Source organism: Pseudophryne corroboree, unplaced genomic scaffold (genome assembly GCF_028390025.1).
Source record: "Pseudophryne corroboree isolate aPseCor3 unplaced genomic scaffold, aPseCor3.hap2 scaffold_974, whole genome shotgun sequence".
NCBI classification, from domain to species: Eukaryota; Metazoa; Chordata; class Amphibia; order Anura; family Myobatrachidae; genus Pseudophryne; species Pseudophryne corroboree.
Genome location: NW_026970554.1, coordinates 194537 through 215902, shown reverse-complemented (window position 1 = coordinate 215902; position 21366 = coordinate 194537).

Below are 21366 nucleotides of genomic sequence, written 5' to 3'. Positions count from 1 at the left end.
CCACAGACCTGCCAATATGCAGCAGCGTGTGCTGACTGTAGGACAATGCTGCCGTTGTTGCTGGCAGGACGGGGGGGGGGGAGCTTCTGAGCTGGGACAGAGCTACTCCAGCCGGGGGGCCCCCTAAAACTGTGGGGCCCATGGTACGTACCCCCTGCCCACCTTAATCCGGCACTGCTGCTGGAACCCCCCCCATTAATCCGTACCCCCTGATGCCCCCTCTCCCTCTGTCTCCACTATTCACCGCTGCTCTGCTAAGGAGAGCAGCGAGTACAGGAACTTTAAAACTGCCCCCCCCACCGCCGGACACTGCGACCCGCGGGTGGGACAGCGGCACAGACCCCAAAAATGGGACTGTCCCGCGAAAATTGGGACATTTGGGAGGTATGGGGGTGTGTGAGGGGTATGTCATACAGACAGACGGGCACCGGCTCACTGTGTGCTTGACCCCCCACATCAGCATACTCAGCAGGGTCTCCCTGGTGCGGAGGAGCGTCACTTTCTGGCACACTCCACGCTTCTTAGCTGCAGTTTAGTGGGGCACCTGCCGCTGTGCAGGTTCCATACTGCCTGTTATCTCCAGCCCCGGCAACCCAACCGCTAGCTGCAGTGCTGCCGCCCGCAGTGGAGTGCGCCCAGCTCATTCACACACTTTAGCCGGTGGGTAACGCTGCAGAAGTCCGCGCTGCTTGCAGGCTCTGACCCACTCCTCCCTCCAGCAGCAGCATCTTCTGGGAGCTAACCAGTCACTCCCAGTCTCCCCTTACCACAGTGCCCGGAAGCCGTGAGGTCCGCACCACGTGCATGCTATGACCCCCTCCTCCCCCAGCCGCAGCATCTCCTGGGGGCTAACCAGTCATTTCCAGTCTCACCTTACCACAGTGCCCGGCAGCTGTGCGAGGTCTGCGGTGTGTGACTGAGGAAGGGGGGAGGGATGCGGACTGGCAGAGAAAGCAGGACTCCAGCCTGAGAGAGTCAGCCATGCCAAGTCTCCAGCAGCAGATCCCAACAGGTTGGAGTGGAACAGCAGCAGCCAGCAGCAGTGACTCCGGTAAGACACATCTGTCGGTCACCACTGTTTTGTCCCTAATACCAATCTCTCCCGTGCCCTGTGTTTTGTCATGTCCCTGTCACCCCTGGCCTTGCCCTGCCACCCTTATCCTGGCCCTTTCACCCTTATCCTGGCCCTTTCACCCTTATCCTGGCCCTGTCACCCCTATCCTGGCCCTGTCACCCCTGTGCTTGCCCTGTGAACCCTATACTGGCCCCGTCACCCCTGTCCTGGTCCTGCCGCCCCTACCCTGGTCCTGCCGCCCCTACCCTGGCCCTGTCACCCCTATCCTGTCCCTATCATTTCTGTCCTGGCCCCGTCACCCCTGTCCTAGCCCCGTCACCCCTGTCCTTCCTGGCACCGTCACCCCTGTCCTGGCACCGTCACCCCTGTTCTGACCCTGTCACCCCTGTCCTGGCCCCGTCAACCCTGTACTGACCCTGTCACCCCTGTCCTGGCCCTGTTACTGCATACACTCCAACTACCTTTTATGGCATGTACAGTACCCGCAGCGCCTCTAGACCTCTCCCCAATGCACCACACCTCCGCACCTTCCCCTCCACAACATGCGGCACTCCACCCCTCCCCCACATGCTGTGCCCCCAGACCCCCTACACCACCCGTGGCTCCCACTCCTCCACCCCTTCACCACCCACAGCTCCTCCAGGCCCCTTCCACCATTCACCCCCCTTATATGTCTCCCCCCAGACCTGCCCCCCTCCACCTGCAGTATCTGCAGACACCCTCCTCCATCAGCGGTCCCCCCCTCACCCACCAATGGCACCCCCGCACCTGCCCCTCCACCACCTGCAGCACCTCCGGACCTCCTTTCCCATCCGCCGCAACACCCGTACCTGCCTGTACCCTACCCATGGTGCCTGCGGTCCCCTACCCAACCCCCGGCACTCCCGTCCCTTCCCATCCCACAGCACCACCGGAACCCTTCACCCATCCACAACATCCCCACACCTGCCCCTCTCCCACCCGTGGCACCCCTGCCCCTCCCCCACCTGCAGTGCCTCCGGACCCCTCCCCCATCTGCATCCCCCACTCCTCTGCCCCTCCCCCACACGCAGCACCTCCCGAACCTTCCCCATACGGGCCCCACCCCCACTTCTGCCTCCCCTCCACCCGCAGCATCTACAGACACCATCCGCAGTCCCCCCCGCACCCGCTACATTCTGTACATCGTGCCCTGCAGGTGCTGTTCACGCCGTCGCAAGGGACTGCGCGTCCTTCACCATCGCACGCCCTTTCATTGTGCAGTATTTAACCACTAACAAAGTAATGCAGGTAATACTCCATATAATACAAATATTAAACCCCAGAAAGGCATGCAAGGGTTAAGGGGGCGTAGCCCCTTGCAACGGTGTGAAGAGCGCCCGTAGGGCGCGATGAAGCACCTAGTATTTAAATAAAAGGTATATTTACCTCTGTGTGCAGCTGGGTGATGTCCCCACTTTCTGTTGCGTCTTGAAAAGCAGCATTTTCTGAACCATGGGTGGTCGTAGGTAACCGGAGATGAGCCCCCATATGTTAAAGCCGAATTATAATAAATAATAATAATTGAGAGTTCTCCATTGTGATGATATTCAGCATATAGAATTTATTATCAAAGAGGGAACCACACCCAATATTCTGCGCAGAGGAGCGTGGACCAAGACATAATTCATCAATGAGCCTGTGTCTTTAGAACACTGACTTTACATTGGCCCTCATTCCGAGTTGTTCGCTCGGTGTTTTTCATCGCATCGCAGTGAGAATTCGCTTAGTGCGCATGCGCAATTTTCGCACTGCGACTGCGCCAAGTAACTTTACTATGAAGAAAGTAAGTTTACTCACGGCTTTTTCATCGCTCCGACGTTCGCATTGTGATTGACAGGAAATGGGTGTTACTGGGCGGAAGCACGCCGTTTTAGGGGCGTGTGGCTGAAAACGCTACCGTTTCCGGAAAAAACGCAGGAGTGGCCGGAGAAACGGTGGGAGTGCCTGGGCGAACGCTGGGTGTGTTTGTGACGTCAGCCAGGAACGAAAAGCACTGAACTGATCGCACAGGCAGAGTAAGTCTGAAGCTACTCTAAAACTGCTAAGTCGTTTGTGATCGCAATATTGCGAATACATCGGTCGCACATTTAAGAAGCTAAGATTCACTCCCAGTAGGCGTAGGCTTAGCGTGTGTAACTCTGCTACATTCGCCTTGCGAGCGATCAACTCGGAATGAGAGCCATTATTTATACCATAACATTATACAATTATTCATAGCTTATTTACAAACAAGGCGTACATATAGATTAAATCATGGAGATACATTGGTTGATGAAATGCCAAATATGGTCAGATTAGCTAATTAAAGAGAGTGGTCCTATCCAGAAGATAGCAGACTTGTCCATAAATCTTGAAACTCCTATACATAACAATTAGGTTCTCTAATAGGCTTCGTTGTCATAAAGGTCATTCTTGTTCATAATAACGTGTTGTTGTCCAAAGTGTAGGCCCATCAGATATTCCATGATATGTCATTGAGCTCTCGTTATCTACACAAAGGCCTTGCTACTAGCCATGTAAACACCTAATCAAATGATGCTCAAGGGTTGAGGGAGGATATTACTCTGTGTATATTAACTCTATACTAAAAGTAGACACTGTTTAAGGGAACATTAGAATATCAACAATCATAGCACAATTAATGAGACAATACAGGATATTTGATTTCACTTCAACACAGTGAACTTGACATCACTGTCCGCAAGGTATATCTCTACAAACAGGACACTTAACCATTAGGCTGCCAATGTGTTTGTACAGCAGGGAGACTTTTCTCAAGGTGTATTCTGAGACTGTTACCAATATCAATATCATTTGGAAAATGACCAATACTGTCAAATCGAATCACTGGATTGGAATAAGTCATCCTGACATTACTGTCTGGAGGGTATGCCACTGTGGGCAGCAAACTTAACCATTAGGCTATGGAGCCTGTCCATGTTTTTACACAGCAGAGAGACTTTTCTCAAGGTGTGTTCTGAGACTATTACCAATATCAATATAAGGCGGAAAATGACCAATACTACCAGGTTGAACCCAGGATTTGAACATCACTGTAGGCAGGACACTTAACCATTAGGCTACGTAGCCTGAACATGTATTAACACAGCAGAGAGACTTTTCTCAAGGTGTATTCTGTGTATTTAATGTTGATGTTGAAATGTAATAAAATCAGTAATAATAATAAACACAGTGCAACATCCATCTGAGGATATAACCATCATCCACAAGCCTAGGGTACTCTAAAGGGCCCTACACACTAATAGAACTAGAACTCGTTCATATCTTTTAGTGTGTAGGCACCAACGATGAACGATGCTGGACCCACGCTCGTCCATAGTTGTTGCCCCGTTGCTTATGCATGCAGGACAATATGGATGAGATTGTCCATATTAGCATGTACTGCTATGGAGCTGGGTGATGGGGGGGGGGGGGAGAAACTTCACTCCCTCAATCACCTCCTCCCCGCCGCCCGGCGGCCAGCTCAGCAGCATAGCGACGAATGTGTAGGGTCTTTAGCCATGTGGAAGCATTTCCAAGTTACTCACTGAGCCACCACATGGCCAAGAATGTTTTTAGACCAGTGATGGCTAATCTGGACACTCCAGCTGTTGTTGAACTACACATCCCAGCATGCACTGCTATAGTTTTGTTATTTGGCCATGCTAAAACTGATGCAGGACATGCTGGGATGTGTAGTTCAACAACAGCTGGAGTGTCAAGGTTAGCCATCACTGTCTTAGACTGTTACCAATATCAGCTGGAAAATAACAAATACTATGAAGTCAAAGCCAGTGACCCTGACATCACTGTCTGCAGGGTACATCACTGTCCGCAGGGTCCATCGCTGTCTGTGGGGTACATCGCTGTCCGCAGGATACATCGCTGTCCGCGGGGTACATCGCTGTCCGCGGGGTACATCGCTGTCCGCGGGGTACATCGCTGTCCGCGGGGTACATCGCTGTCCGCGGGGTACATCGCTGTCCGCAGGGTACTTCAGTGTCCGCAGGGTACTTCAGTGTCTGCAGGGTACATCACTGTCCGCAGGGTACATCACTGTCCGCAGGGTACATCACTGTCCGCAGGGTACATCACTGTCTGCAGGGTACATCACTGTCTGCAGGGTACATTACCGTCTGCAGGGTCCATCACTGTCTGCAGGGTCCATCGCTGTCTGCAGGGTCCATCGCTGTCTGCAGGGTCCATCGCTGTCTGCAGGGTCCATCGCTGTCTGCAGGGTCCATCGCTGTCTGCAGGGTCCATCACTGTCTGCAGGGTCCATCACTGTCTGCAGGGTACATCACTGTCTACGGGGTCCATCACTGTCTGCAGGGTACATCGCTGTCTGCAGGGTCCATCACTGTCTGCAGGGTACATCACTGTCTACGGGGTCCATCACTGTCTGCAGGGTACATCGCTGTCTGCAGGGTACATCACTGTCTGCACGGTACATCACTGTCTGCAGGGTACATCACTTTCCGCAGGGTACATTACTGTCTGCGGGGTACCTCGCTGTCTGCGGGGTACATCGCTGTCTGCAGGGTACATCGCTGTCTGCGGGGTACATCGCTGTCTGCGGGGTACATCACCGTCTGCAGGGTACATCACTGCCTGCAGGGTACATCACTGCCTGCAGGGTACATCACTGTCTGCAGGGTACATCGCCGTCTGCAGGGTACATTACTGTCTGCGGGGTACATCACTGTCTGCGGGGTACATCAGTGTCTGCGGGGTACATCACTGTTTGCGGGGTACATTACTGTCTGCAGGGTCCATCACTGTCTGCAGGGTCCATCACTGTCTGCAGGGTCCATCACTGTCTGCAGGGTACATCACTGTCTGCAAGGTACAACACTGTCTGCAGGGTACATCACTGTCTGCAGGGTACATCAGTCTGCAGGGTACATCACTGTCTACAGGGTACATCACTGTCTGCAGGGTCCATCACTGTCTGCAGGGTACATCACTGTCTGCAGGGTCCATCACTGTCTGCAGGGTACATCACTGTCTGCAGGGTACATTACTGTCCGCAGGGTCCATCACTGTCCGCAGGGTACATCACTGTCTGCAGGGTACATCACTGTCTGCAGGGTACATCACTGTCTGCAGGGTACATCCCTGTCACTGTCTGCAGGGTCCATCGCTGTCTGCAGGGTACATCACTGTCTGCAGGGTACATCACTGTCTACGGGGTCCATCACTGTCTGCAGGGTACATCGCTGTCTGCAGGATACATCACTGTCTGCAGGATACATCACTGTCTGCAGGATACATCACTGTCTGCAGGGTCCATCACTGTCTGCGGGGTCCATCACTGTCTGCAGGGTACATCGCTGTCTGCAGGGTACATCGCTGTCTGCGGGGTACATCGCTGTCTGCGGGGTACATCACCGTCTGCAGGGTACATCACTGCCTGCAGGGTACATCACTGCCTGCAGGGTACATCACTGTCTGCAGGGTACATCACCGTCTGCAGGGTACATTACTGTCTGCGGGGTACATCACTGTCTGCGGGGTACATCAGTGTCTGCGGGGTACATCACTGTTTGCGGGGTACATTACTGTCTGCAGGGTCCATCACTGTCTGCAGGGTCCATCACTGTCTGCAGGGTCCATCACTGTCTGCAGGGTACATCACTGTCTGCAAGGTACAACACTGTCTGCAGGGTACATCACTGTCTGCAGGGTACATCAGTCTGCAGGGTACATCACTGTCTACAGGGTACATCACTGTCTGCAGGGTACATCACTGTCTGCAGGGTCCATCACTGTCTGCAGGGTACATCACTGTCTGCAGGGTCCATCACTGTCTGCAGGGTACATCACTGTCTGCAGGGTACATTACTGTCCGCAGGGTCCATCACTGTCCGCAGGGTACATCACTGTCTGCAGGGTACATCACTGTCCGCAGGGTACATCACTGTCCGCAGGGTACATCACTGTCTGCAGGGTACATCACTGTCTGCAGGGTACATTACCGTCTGCAGGGTCCATCACTGTCTGCAGGGTCCATCGCTGTCTGCAGGGTCCATCGCTGTCTGCAGGGTCCATCACTGTCTGCAGGGTCCATCGCTGTCTGCAGGGTCCATCGCTGTCTGCAGGGTCCATCGCTGTCTGCAGGGTCCATCACTGTCTGCAGGGTCCATCACTGTCTGCAGGGTACATCACTGTCTACGGGGTCCATCACTGTCTGCAGGGTACATCGCTGTCTGCAGGGTCCATCACTGTCTGCAGGGTACATCACTGTCTACGGGGTCCATCACTGTCTGCAGGGTACATCGCTGTCTGCAGGGTACATCACTGTCTGCACGGTACATCACTGTCTGCAGGGTACATCACTTTCCGCAGGGTACATTACTGTCTGCGGGGTACCTCGCTGTCTGCGGGGTACATCGCTGTCTGCAGGGTACATCGCTGTCTGCGGGGTACATCGCTGTCTGCGGGGTACATCACCGTCTGCAGGGTACATCACTGCCTGCAGGGTACATCACTGCCTGCAGGGTACATCACTGTCTGCAGGGTACATCACCGTCTGCAGGGTACATTACTGTCTGCGGGGTACATCACTGTCTGCGGGGTACATCAGTGTCTGCGGGGTACATCACTGTTTGCGGGGTACATTACTGTCTGCAGGGTCCATCACTGTCTGCAGGGTCCATCACTGTCTGCAGGGTCCATCACTGTCTGCAGGGTACATCACTGTCTGCAAGGTACAACACTGTCTGCAGGGTACATCACTGTCTGCAGGGTACATCAGTCTGCAGGGTACATCACTGTCTACAGGGTACATCACTGTCTGCAGGGTCCATCACTGTCTGCAGGGTACATCACTGTCTGCAGGGTCCATCACTGTCTGCAGGGTACATCACTGTCTGCAGGGTACATTACTGTCCGCAGGGTCCATCACTGTCCGCAGGGTACATCACTGTCTGCAGGGTACATCACTGTCTGCAGGGTACATCACTGTCTGCAGGGTACATCCCTGTCACTGTCTGCAGGGTCCATCGCTGTCTGCAGGGTACATCACTGTCTGCAGGGTACATCACTGTCTACGGGGTCCATCACTGTCTGCAGGGTACATCGCTGTCTGCAGGATACATCACTGTCTGCAGGATACATCACTGTCTGCAGGATACATCACTGTCTGCAGGGTCCATCACTGTCTGCGGGGTACATCACTGTCTGCAGGGTACATCGCTGTCTGCAGGGTACATCGCTGTCTGCGGGGTACATCGCTGTCTGCGGGGTACATCACCGTCTGCAGGGTACATCACTGCCTGCAGGGTACATCACTGCCTGCAGGGTACATCACTGTCTGCAGGGTACATCACCGTCTGCAGGGTACATTACTGTCTGCGGGGTACATCACTGTCTGCGGGGTACATCAGTGTCTGCGGGGTACATCACTGTTTGCGGGGTACATTACTGTCTGCGGGGTCCATCACTGTCTGCAGGGTCCATCACTGTCTGCAGGGTCCATCACTGTCTGCAGGGTACATCACTGTCTGCAAGGTACAACACTGTCTGCAGGGTACATCACTGTCTGCAGGGTACATCAGTCTGCAGGGTACATCACTGTCTACAGGGTACATCACTGTCTGCAGGGTCCATCACTGTCTGCAGGGTACATCACTGTCTGCAGGGTCCATCACTGTCTGCAGGGTACATCACTGTCTGCAGGGTACATTACTGTCCGCAGGGTCCATCACTGTCCGCAGGGTACATCACTGTCTGCAGGGTACATCACTGTCTGCAGGGTACATCACTGTCTGCAGGGTACATCCCTGTCACTGTCTGCAGGGTCCATCGCTGTCTGCAGGGTACATCACTGTCTGCAGGGTACATCACTGTCTACGGGGTCCATCACTGTCTGCAGGGTACATCGCTGTCTGCAGGATACATCACTGTCTACAGGATACATCACGGTCTGCAGGATACATCACTGTCTGCAGGGTCCATCACTGTCTGCGGGGTACATCACTGTCTGCAGGGTACATCGCTGTCTGCAGGGTACATCGCTGTCTGCGGGGTACATCACTGTCTGCGGGGTACATCACTGTCTGCGGGGTACATCAGTGTCTGCGGGGTACATCACTGTTTGCGGGGTACATTACTGTCTGCAGGGTCCATCACTGTCTGCAGGGTCCATCACTGTCTGCAGGGTCCATCGCTGTCTGCAGGGTACATCACTGTCTGCAGGGTACATCGCTGTCTGCAGGGTACATCGCTGTCTGCGGGGTACATCACTGTCTGCGGGGTACATCACTGTCTGCGGGGTACATCAGTGTCTGCGGGGTACATCACTGCCTGCGGGGTACATCACTGCCCGCAGGGTACATCACTGTCCGCAGGGTACATCACTGTCCGCAGGGTACATCGCTGTCTGCAGGGTACATCGCTGTCTGCAGGGTACATCACTGTCTGCAGGGTACATCCCTGTCACTGTCTGCAGGGTCCATCGCTGTCTGCAGGGTCCATCGCTGTCTGCAGGGTACATCGCTGTCTGCAGGGTACATCACTGTCTGCAGGGTACATCACTGTCTACGGGGTCCATCACTGTCTACGGGGTCCATCACTGTCTGCAGGGTACATCGCTGTCTGCAGGGTCCATCACTGTCTGCAGGGTACATCGCTGTCTGCAGGATACATCACTGTCTGCAGGGTCCATCACTGTCTGCAGGGTACATCGCTGTCTGCAGGGTACATCGCTGTCTGCGGGGTACATCACTGTCTGCGGGGTACATCACTGTCTGCGGGGTATATCACTGTCTGCGGGGTACATCAGTGTCTGCGGGGTACATCACTGTTTGCGGGGTACATTACTGTCTGCAGGGTCCATCACTGTCTGCAGGGTCCATCACTGTCTGCAGGGTACATCACTGTCTGCAGGGTACATCGCTGTCTGCAGGGTACATCGCTGTCTGCGGGGTACATCACTGTCTGCGGGGTACATCACTGTCTGCGGGGTACATCAGTGTCTGCGGGGTACATCACTGTCTGCGGGGTACATCACTGTCCGCAGGGTACATCACTGTCCGCAGGGTACATCACTGTCTGCAGGGTACATCCCTGTCTGCAGGGTACATCGCTGTCTGCAGGGTACATCACTGTCTGCAGGGTACATCACTGTCTGCACGGTACATCACTGTCTGCAGGGTACATCACTTTCCGCAGGGTACATTACTGTCTGCAGGGTACATCACTGTCTGCAGGGTCCATCACTGTCTGCAGGGTCCATCACTGTCTGCAGGGTACATCGCTGTCTGCAGGGTACATCACTGTCTGCAGGGTACATCACTGTCTGCAGGGTACATCGCTGTCTGCAGGGTACATCACTGTCTGCAGGGTACATCACTGTCTGCAGGGTCCATCACTGTCTACAGGGTACATCACTGTGGGAAGGACGCTTGACCATTAGACTATCGATCCTGCGTAGACTTTTGAACAGCAGAGAGACTTTTCTCAAAGCGTATTCTGAGAATGTCACTAATATCAATATCAGGCGGAAAATGACCAATACTATAAACACAGGTTGAACTCGGGATTTGAAGCAGTTACCCTGACATCACAGCTATTTAGGATGAATGTCAGACTGATATTAAGATAGTAACGCCAGAATTAACGCCGGTTTTATTTGGATTTTTCTTATTGGCTATCCCAAACACGTGATGTTCGTGAGCCAATAAGATGGCGTTTTGAGAACCAAGTAAAACCAAACCCACTCATCTCTAGCAGAAACCATCCGCTCACCTTCTCTGCGTCTCACAAAGTCATGGCGGTTGGAACCAAAAATCTCAAATTTGGACTCATTAGACCAAAGTACATTTTATCACTAGTCTAATGTCCGTTCCTTGTGTTTCTTGGCCCAAACAATTCTCTTTTTCTTGTTGTAAAATGTAGGTGGGAGTCTTCCTGGTGCTTCGTTTGGTACAGTGGCTGCCTCTTATTTTAACAAAAATATACGTTATGGCAGGGATGGGGAACCTTCGGCCGTCCAGCTGTTATTGAACTACACATACCAGCATGCCTTGCTACAGTTTTGCTATTTGACCATGCTAAAACTGCTGTAGGGCATGCTGGAATGTGTAGTTCAACAACAGCTGGAGGGCCAAAGGTTCCCTATCCCTGCGTTATGGTAAGAACTTACCGTTGATAACAGAATTTCTCCTATGTCCACAGGATAACATTGGGATATGCCGAAGCGACAGAGGATTGGCACTAAATAGTCATGAGATTTCTGGCCACCCAGGATGCATTGGGGTCATCCATATAATCCCGCTTTCCAACTCAGTCAAATCAGTTTTTTTCACATAATTTAGGCAGGAGCATTATGTAGAACCCTATTCAGGTGAGAAGAACACACATGCACACCCTTCCATACAAGAGGTAAGAGGTTAGTGCTTGTAAAGATCCTCAAATCAAGTGCGTCAGGGTGGGATCCCTGTGGATACCTGTGGACATAGGAGAAATTCCGTTATCAACGGTAAGTTTTTACCATAACGTATATTTCTCCAGCTGCGTCCACAGGTTATCCACAGGATAACATTGGGATTCCCAAAGCCATTTTTAGTGGTGGGGACGCTCCTGATTAGACAGGAGAACCTTTCGCCCGAATTCAGCATCGTGAGAGGCAAAAGTATCCAAGTCATAATGTCTAATGAAAGTGTTAATGGAAGACCATGTGGCTGCCTTACAAATCTGTTCTGCTGAAGCCCCATGTTGTGCTGCCCATGAAGGACCTACCTTACGTGTAGAGTGAGCAGAAACATTAGCTGGAACAGGGAGATCAGCACGTGAATATGCTTCTGAAATTGTCATTCGAAGCCATCTTGCAAGCGTCTGTTTACTAGCAGGCCATCCTCTCTTGTGAAATCCGTAGAGAATGAAAAGAGAATCTGTCTTTCTGATGGCACTAGTATGATCTACGTAGATTCTTAATGCACAGACTACGTCCAGCGACGCATCTCCCGCTGAAAGTCCAGATACCTGAAAATCCGGGACTACAATCTCTTTGTTAAGGTGAAAATATGAGACCACCTTCGGAAGATAACCAGACCTAGTTCTGATAAATGCTTTATCTGGATAAAAAATCAGAAAAGGAGACTTACATGACAGTGCTCCTAAATCTGACACTCTTCTAGGTGATGTCATAGTCAGTAGAAAGAGAACTTTAGCTGTCAACCATTTAAGATCCGCTTTCTTAAGTGGTTCAAACAGAGCCCCCTGAAGGACCTTAAGAACCAAATTTAAATCCCAGGGTACCGCAGGAGGAACAAAAGGTGGTTGAATGTGCAATATTCCCTGAAAAAAAGTATGCACATCCTGTAGGTTAGCAATTTTTCTCTGAAACCATACAGTTAATGTTGATATTTGAACTCTCAAGGAAGCCACCTTTAAACCCTTATTCATTCCTGCTTGAAGGAAATCCAAAATCCTGGATAATGTAAAAAATCTTGGCTCCATACCTCTTTCGCTACACCAATGAATATAGGCTTGCCATATTCGATGATAAATACAAGCTGAAGAAGGCTTTCTTGCTCTAAGCATGGTTTGAATAACCTGTTGTGAAAATCCTCTTGACTTTAGGATAGAGGTTTCAACAGCCACGCTGTCAAAGACAGTTAATCCAGATGGCTGTGATAACAAGGACCCTGCCTCAGTAGATCTGGACGTTGAGGGAGCAGAATTGGAGCTTCCATGGACATCGCCCCGGGATCCTTTGTTCTTGACCCATATGCCGGAGCTTTGTTGTTCAGACAGGACGCCATGAGATCTATCTCTGGCAGACCCCATTTGTTTACTAGAGTCTGAAATACTTCCGGGAGTAGTGCCCATTCGGTTTCCTGAATGGTGTGTCAACTGAGAAAGTCCGCTTCCCAGTTCAGTACTCCTGGAACAAACCCTGCAGACAACGCCGGAAGATGGAGTTCTGCCCACCTTAGTATGTGACTTACTTCCCCCATCGATATTTTGTTGTGAGTTCCTTCCTGATGGTTGAGGTACGCTACTGCTGTTGCATTGTCTGAGCAGATCTGGACTGGTCTTCCTCTCAGAATGTCCTTTGCCTGAACTAGAGCCATATATATGTCCCTTATTTCCAAAAGATTTATTGGCAGGCAACTTTCCTCTGTGGTCCATTTTCCCTGGAACCAAAGCCTTTCGGACACTGCTCCCCAGCCCTGAAGACTGGCATCCGTTGTGAAGATTTGCTAATCTGATATCCAAAAGGGTCTCCCCTTGTCTAGATGGTCCGTCTGTAGCCACCAGGCTAGTGACCTATTTACGATTACTGGAAGCTTTATCATCTGACTTTTTATTGTCTGATATGTTCCATTCCATCTGGTCAGAATCAGCTGCTGCAGAGGTCTGGAGTGGAATTGTGCATATTCCACCATGTCGAATGTTGACACCATCAGACCCATCACTCGTACTGCTGCATCGACTGATATAGTCTGACTGCAGCAACTCCTGAGTCATTACTTGCACCTTCGATATCTTTTTCCAAGGTAAGATTATTCTTTGTAGACTTGAACCCAATATAGCCCCCAAGTGAACCATCCATTATGATGGAATCAGAGACGGCTTTGCCCAATTCATGAGCCATCCGTGTCTTTGTAGACAAGTTATTGTCTGTTGGAGATGGCTCAAATGCAATTCCTGGGATTGTGCCAGAATTAGAAGATCGTCGAGGTATGGAAAAATTCTTACCCCTGCTTGCAGAGATAAGCTGCCATGACCTCCATAATCTTGGTAAATACTCTGGGGGCTGTTGCTAGCCCAAAGGACAAAGCCTGGAACTGAAAATGTTGCTGTAGGATGGCAAACCTGAGGTAACACTGATGGGACTGTGTTATGGGCACATACAGGTAAGCATCCTGTATATCCAGAGGTACCATGTAATCCCATGGTTCCATGGCCAAAACTATGGAACGTAACCTTGGGACCCAAATGTATTTGTTTAACATTTTGAGAATAAGAATTGGTCGGAATGATCCATTTGGTTTCTGAATCAAAAACAGGTTTGAGTAAAAACCCCATCCCCATTGTGCCGGGGGTACTGGGATAATTACCCCAGACTGAAGCAATTTCTGAACTGCTTCTTGCAGAGCACTGGCCTTCGATTTTATATGAGACGGGCTGGTGCAAAAAAACCTTTGAGGCTGCTTCTTGAAAGGGAAACTATAACCCAGAGATACCACCTTCTGCACCCAAGCATCTGTTGTCGACTGCTTCCATATGTGTGCAAAGTGAAGGAGTCAGCCCCCAACCCTGGAGTCCCCCAGGTGGAGGCCCTCACCCTCAGGCTGATGGATTCTGTTCTGGCTTGGAAGCTGTCCATCTGGTGGCCCATTGCCTCTTACCCCTAGCAGATTTATTGTACTGGGGTTGCTTAGATTCATCATTTCCCTTTGCTTTACCTTACCATCGAAATGGACGAAATTTCGAACCCCCAGGCTTGGGGTTATAACTGGCCATAAACCTGACCTTCTTGGATTCGGCTTCCGATTCCAGAATATCTGTCAATTCCTTTCCAAATAGAATATTACCAACGAAAGGCAAAGCTTCCAGAACTTTCTTGGATTCTGCATCTGCTTTCCAAGTACGTAGCCAAATTGCTCTGCGAGCGCCTTCCATTAAGGCTGATGCTTTAGAAGCAATCGTACCCATATCAATTGCTACTTCTTCCAAATATAGTGCAGCTTGTTTTATATGGCCTAGATGAGACTCCTATTTCCTGGTAGGTGCCAAAAAGCCACTTTTTAGTTACTACGTATATTTTACCATCGCTTTTGCCATCCAGGCTGAAGCCATAGCTGGCCTTACAACAGCCCCTGACAGAGAAAAGATGTTTTTCAAGAAACCATCCATTCTTCTATCTGTGACATCATTTAGTGAGGCAGACGGCAAAGGTAAAATAGATTTTCGCACAAGTCGCACGACATGTGTATCTCCTTTAGGAGGAACTTCTCTTTTTGAACAGTCCGCAGTCAGAAAAGGATAGTAAGAATCCCATCTTTTCAGAATTCTATACTTCTTATTGGGTGTAGCACAAGGCTCTTCCATAATTTCCGTCAGTTCCTCTGACCCTGGAAACTTAATATTAATGGTTTTTGAACGTTTAAACACAGGTGCTTTAGATTTTGATATTGCCATAGCTGATTCTTCCAGAGACAGAATAGCCTTCATGGCTTCAATAAGCTCAGCTATATCCTCTGAGCTGAAACTCTCTGACTGTTCGTCATATGGGGTATTAGAATACACTGTATTCTCATCTGTTGTATCATCTTGTGTAGTCTGTAACATAGATGTATCTACCCTGGTTTTAACAGCCTTCTGACTTGTTGCAGCTGCTGGAAATAAACCACTAGAAGGAAGCTGCATGTATGGGTTAATAGTGTAACCTATTCCCTGGGGTGGAACTGCAGGTGCTAATCTGTCAGCTATACTAGACAAGGTTTGTGCGAACACAGCCCACGGTGGATCTGCTGGTTGCTGAACCAGAACCTGTCTTTTACTTTGCTGATACGCAAAACAGTTTGCACATAACCCCTCATAAGTTAGATACTGGGTTAACATCACCACTTTACAAGATAAACATGTTAAATGTGTAGGAGTCCCTAATAAAGTATCCTCGTCACTTTTGCCGCTCACAGACATGGTAAATAATCTGTTTTATACAATATACTACACGCTCTGTGACTGAAATCACTTTATAGAAATATAGAAGTGATATCAATCTGACCCCAACCCAAGCACCAGCATTGAGGTTCAGAAAATACTGACAAACATATAAAAGTCAGCAATCACACTAGCAGTCAGTCACATGTTATATATTAGACATTGTCATATAAGTATATAATCAACCACAAATACTTTCCCAGTATGTAGGAGTACAACTACCGTAATCTCTTTGTAAACAGTTATTTCAAAAAGTTTTTCAGACATATTATGCAGAAAACAACAGTACTGTACAGGCCTCATATGCACTATGTACCAAAATTACCTATTCATACTAACACAGTAGAATCTTAGTACTGTATACCCCTTACTCCATAGAGTGGGATACAGGGAGACTCACCCCACTTCCAGGATCAACCAATACGCTTAACAGACGCTGAGTGGATCCAGACGCTACTAGCGTACACTACCGCTCCGGTAACTGATGAGAGACACAGACGCTCAATAACGGACACAGACGCTCAGTGAACGATACATATATGCAGACGCTCCTGTCTGCGACCCGGTCTAGGCGGAAACTCTAGTGTACACAACCGCAGCGGCCCAAGCTGCGACCGAGTACCCTCGTTGTAGCGTCTGAGACGGAAGTGAGGCCATCAGTTCATGGACGGGAGACGCACGGAACTGGTCATGAACAGGGGAAGGGGCGACCAGGAGAGCATCTGACTCCCCCCTGCTTACATCAACCCTAGGGATCGTGGCCTCAACCTAGTCCTGACACCTATGATCCCTAAAGCCTAGCGCTGGAGCACCTATGGTGGTGGTGCATCAACCACTGTTTGTAGCCTCCTCCAATACAGTGCAGCTGTGTCCGAATTCCTCTAGTAAGTGGAACCGTTGCCTTACCTGCTCCATGTGCTCCGGCTACAGCCTGGTAACGTCTGCTGGACCTGCTAGAACATCCAACACAGACGCCCACCGAGACAGAACTGTACCCGTAGGTAAGCGTTATTGCGACTCGGTGGAGAGTTGTTGTACCGACTCTTTCCAGCATGCATTTAAGACGCTGTTAAGATCACTCAAAACATAGTAAGACTATAAAAAATAAAATAAAGCTTAGGGCTGCCTTAACAGCACAAATGGTTTAAAATGGTTGAAAAATAAACATACAAGCCTTAGGGGGGGAGGGGCTGTGCAAGATCCCAGCAAGGAAGAATATATGATTTTGTTGAGCTGAGGTCCAGTAATGAAGCTCCAAATCCCAAATATATAGAAATAAAATAGGACTTGCCTTACATGAGAGACACACATCCACCTCACCTGTGGAAATACCTTCTTTGGTCACCTCAGACTCGAAACGCATAGAGAGTCCTCCCCCCCGTAATGTCACCCACTATTCAAATGAGCTGTCAAAATCAGACATAGCCAAAATCACAAGTACATAGTCACTGTTGCTGGTTCTGGGCTCCGGCCAGTTCAAGGGAAATCGCACAGTCACAATGGCAGCGTGTGTACCCACCTTTACACACCAGACAAGATATTTATACACAGCGACACTGATAATGGGGGTCATTACAAGTTGTTCGCTCGTTATTTTTTTTCCGCTACGGAGCGATTAGTCGCAAACTGCACATGCGCAATGTACGCAGCGTGCCTGCGCCAAGTAAATTAGCACAAAAGTTTGGTATTTTACTCACGGCGTGACAAAGTTTTTTCATCGTTCTGCTGATCAGAGTGTGATTGACAGGAAGTGGGTGTTTCTGGGCGGAAACTGGCGTTTCAGGGAAAAACGCGGGAGTGGCTGGAGAAACGGGGGAGTGGCCGGGCGAGCGCTGGGCGTGTGTGTGACGTCAAACCAGGAACGAAACTGACTGAACTGATCGCAGTGTAGGAGTAAGTCTTGAGCTACTCAGAAACTGCTAAGAAATTTCTATTCGCAATTCTGCTAATCTTTCGTTCGCAATTCTGCTAAGCTAAGATTCACTCCCAGAGGGCGGCGGCTTAGCGTGTGCAATGCTGCTAAAAGCAGCTAGCGAGCGAACAACTCGGAATCACCCCCATTATGTGGACACAAAAGTAACAATACAAGTGACACATTAACAGGAAATTGTTTCTGTCACCATAGCGACAATTATCTGGAAATAAGATAATACACATAAACATAAAAAGACTCAACGGGAATCTTTTGTTTTTAAACGACTTTATTTCATATCTTTAATACACAGATTTTTCCTATCTATATTTTAAACTTAAAAAATACTTTACACAACATGGATAAAATATCCTTTAAAGCACAGAAACAATTCAAGTTACATTATAGTATTGCAGGTAAGTAAAACAGATACATATCAGGAGCCAAAAGCGTATGGGGGTCATTCAAACCCAGCCGCAATAGCGGCCCGCAGCAGTTTGCGGGTGTTGGCAATATGCACATGCGCAGCGGCCACGCAGACACACATTGCGGCCGCATGCCTGAGGGGCTAACGCGGGCGGGCCAGGACCATTTTCCGGGGGCTGCGTGATCTGCGTTCATCTTTAACCCCCTATAAGCTTCCAGAGTGCACCTCATATCTCATCTTTTCCAAGTTACTACAAATGATATGAGATCGATAGCAGCACTACTTTCAGGATTATTACACAGAACACATCACGCTTCTATCATAAGGACCTGTTTCACCAGGACTGAGTCACAGCTAACTGGCATCACCCACACCTGGAGCTCAGCTAGACAACCATTTAGGATTGGTACTGGGTTCTCAGTACCCGGAGCAAAAGACACAGGTCATCTGCATAGCGGTGGTAGATGAGGGCATGACATCTGATTATTTCACCCAGTGGTAACATGTATATTGCAAAAAGCATAGATAAATAAGATATTAAACCTACCGGTAAATCTTTTTCTCCTAGTCCGTAGAGGATGCTGGGGACTCCGTAAGGACCATGGGGTATAGACGGGCTCCGCAGGAGACATGGGCACTCTAAAGACTTTAGATGGGTGTGCACTGGCTCCTCCCTCTATGCCCCTCCTTCAGACCTCAGTTAGAGAACTGTACCCAGAGGAGACAGAGAGTACGAGGAAAGGATTTTTGTTAATCTAAGGGCAAGATACATACCAGCCCACACCATATAACAGGAATATATGCAACCAGTTGCAGTATGAACAAAACAGCATCAGCCAGAGACTGAACTCAACTGTAACATAACCCTTATGTAAGCAACAACTATATACAAGCCTTGCAGAATTTAGTCCGCACTGGGACGGGCGCCCAGCATCCTCTACGGACTAGGAGAAAAAGATTTACCGGTAGGTTTAAAATCTTATTTTCTCCTACGTCCTAGAGGATGCTGGGGACTCCGTAAGGACCATTGGGGATTACACCAAAGCTCCAGACCGGGCGGGAGAGTGCGGATGACTCTGCAGCACCGATTGAGCAAACATGAGGTCCTCATCAGCCAAGGTATCAAACTTATAGAATTTAGCAAAAGTGTTTAAACCCGACCAAGTAGCTGCCCGGCAAAGCTGTAACGCCGAGACACCTTGGGCAGCTGCCCAAGAAGAGCCCACCTTCCTAGTGGAATGGGCCTTTACCGAATTTGGTAATGGCAATCCAGCCGTAGAATGAGCCTGCTGAATCGTGTTACAGATCCAGCGGCAATAGTCTGCTTAGAAGCAGGAGCACCAACTTTGTTGGCTGCATACAGGACAAACAGTGCCTCTGTTTTCCTATCCCGAGCCGTCCTAGCTACATAAACTTTTAAGGCCCTGACTACATCAAGAGGCTTGGAATCCTCCCAGTCTCCCGTAGACACAGGCACCACAATAGGTTGGTTCATATGAAACGATGAAACCACCTAAGGCAGAAATTGAGGACGAGTCCTCAACTCTGCTCTATCTACATGGAAAATCAGATAGGGGCTTTTGTGAGACAAAGCCGCCAATTCGGACACCCGCCTCGCAGATGACAAGGCTAACAACATGACCACTTTCCAAGTGAGAAATTTTAATTCAACTGTTTGAAGAGGCTCAAACCATGAGATTTTAGGAACTGTAACACCACGTTAAGGTCCCACGGTGCCACTGGGGGCACAAAAGGAGGCTGGCTGTGCAGCACTCTTTTTACAAAAGTCTGGACTTCTGGGAGAGAAGCCAATTCCTTCTGTAAGAATATTGACAGGGACGAAATCTGCACCTTAATGGAGCCTAACTTTAGGCCCATAGCCACTCCTGTCTGCAGAAAGTGGAGAAGACGGCCCAGGTGGAAATCTTCCGTAGGAGCATTCTTGGCTTCACACCAAGATACATATTTCCTCCAGATACGGTGATAATGTTTCGCCGTCACCTCCTTCCTAGCTTTTATCAGAGTAGGGATGACTTCCCCCGGAATACCTTTCCTAGCTAGGATCTGGCATTCAACCACCATGCCGTCAAACGTAACCGCGGTAAGTCTTGGAACATGCAGGGCTCCTGCTGCAACAGGTCCTCCCTGGGAGGAAGAGGCCACGGATCTTCTGTGAGCATTTCCTGAAGATCTGAATACCAGGCCCTTCGGGGCCAATCCGGAACAATGACTATTGTCTGGACACTTTTTTGTCTTATGATTCTCAATATTTTTGAGATGAGTGGAAGAGGAGGGAAGACATAGACCGACGGAAACACCCAAGGTGTCACCAGGGCGTCTACCACTACAGCCTGAGGGTCCCTTGACCTGGAACAATACCTCCGAAGTTTCTTGTTGAGGCGTGATGCCATCATGTCTATTTGAGGAAGCCCTCAACGACTTGTTATCTCTGCAAAAACTTCTTGATGAAGTCCCCACTCTCCTGGATGGAGATCGTGTCTGCTGAGGAAGTCTGCTTCCCAGTTGTCCACTCCCGGAATGAATAATGCTGACAGAGCGCTTACGTGATTTTCCGCCCAGCGTAGAATCCTGGTGGCTTCCGCCATTGCCACTCTGCTCCTTGTCCCGCCTTGGCAGTTTACATGTCCCACTGCTGTGACGTTGTCTGATTGAATCAGAACAGGTAGGTCACGAAGAAGAGTCTCCGCTTGTCGTAGGCCGTTGTATATGGCCCTTAATTCCAGCACGTTGATGTGTAGACAAGCCTCCTGGCTTGACCACAGTCCCTGAAAATTTCTTCCTTGTGTGACTGCTCCCCATCCTCGGAGGCTCGCGTCCGTGGTTACCAGAACCCAGTCTTGAATGCCGAACCTGCGACCCTCTAGAAGGTGAGCAGCCACCACAGTAGAGACACCCTGGCCCTGGGGGACAGTCTTATTCTCTGATGTATTTGTAGATGGGACCATGACCACTTGTACAGAAGGTCCCACTGAAAAGTCCTCGCATGGAACCTGCCGAAGGGGATGGCCTCGTAGGCCGCAACCATCTTTCCCAGCACTCGAGTGCATTGATGAACTGACTCTTTTTGGCTTTAGCAGGTCTCTGACCATGCTCTGGAGTTCCTGGGCTTTTTCAATTTGGAGAAAAACCCTCTTCTATTCCGTGTCCATAATCATGCCTAAAAATTATAGCCGAGTCGTTGGAATCAACTGCGACTTTGGCAGATTTAGGATCCAGCTGTGTTGCTGCAGC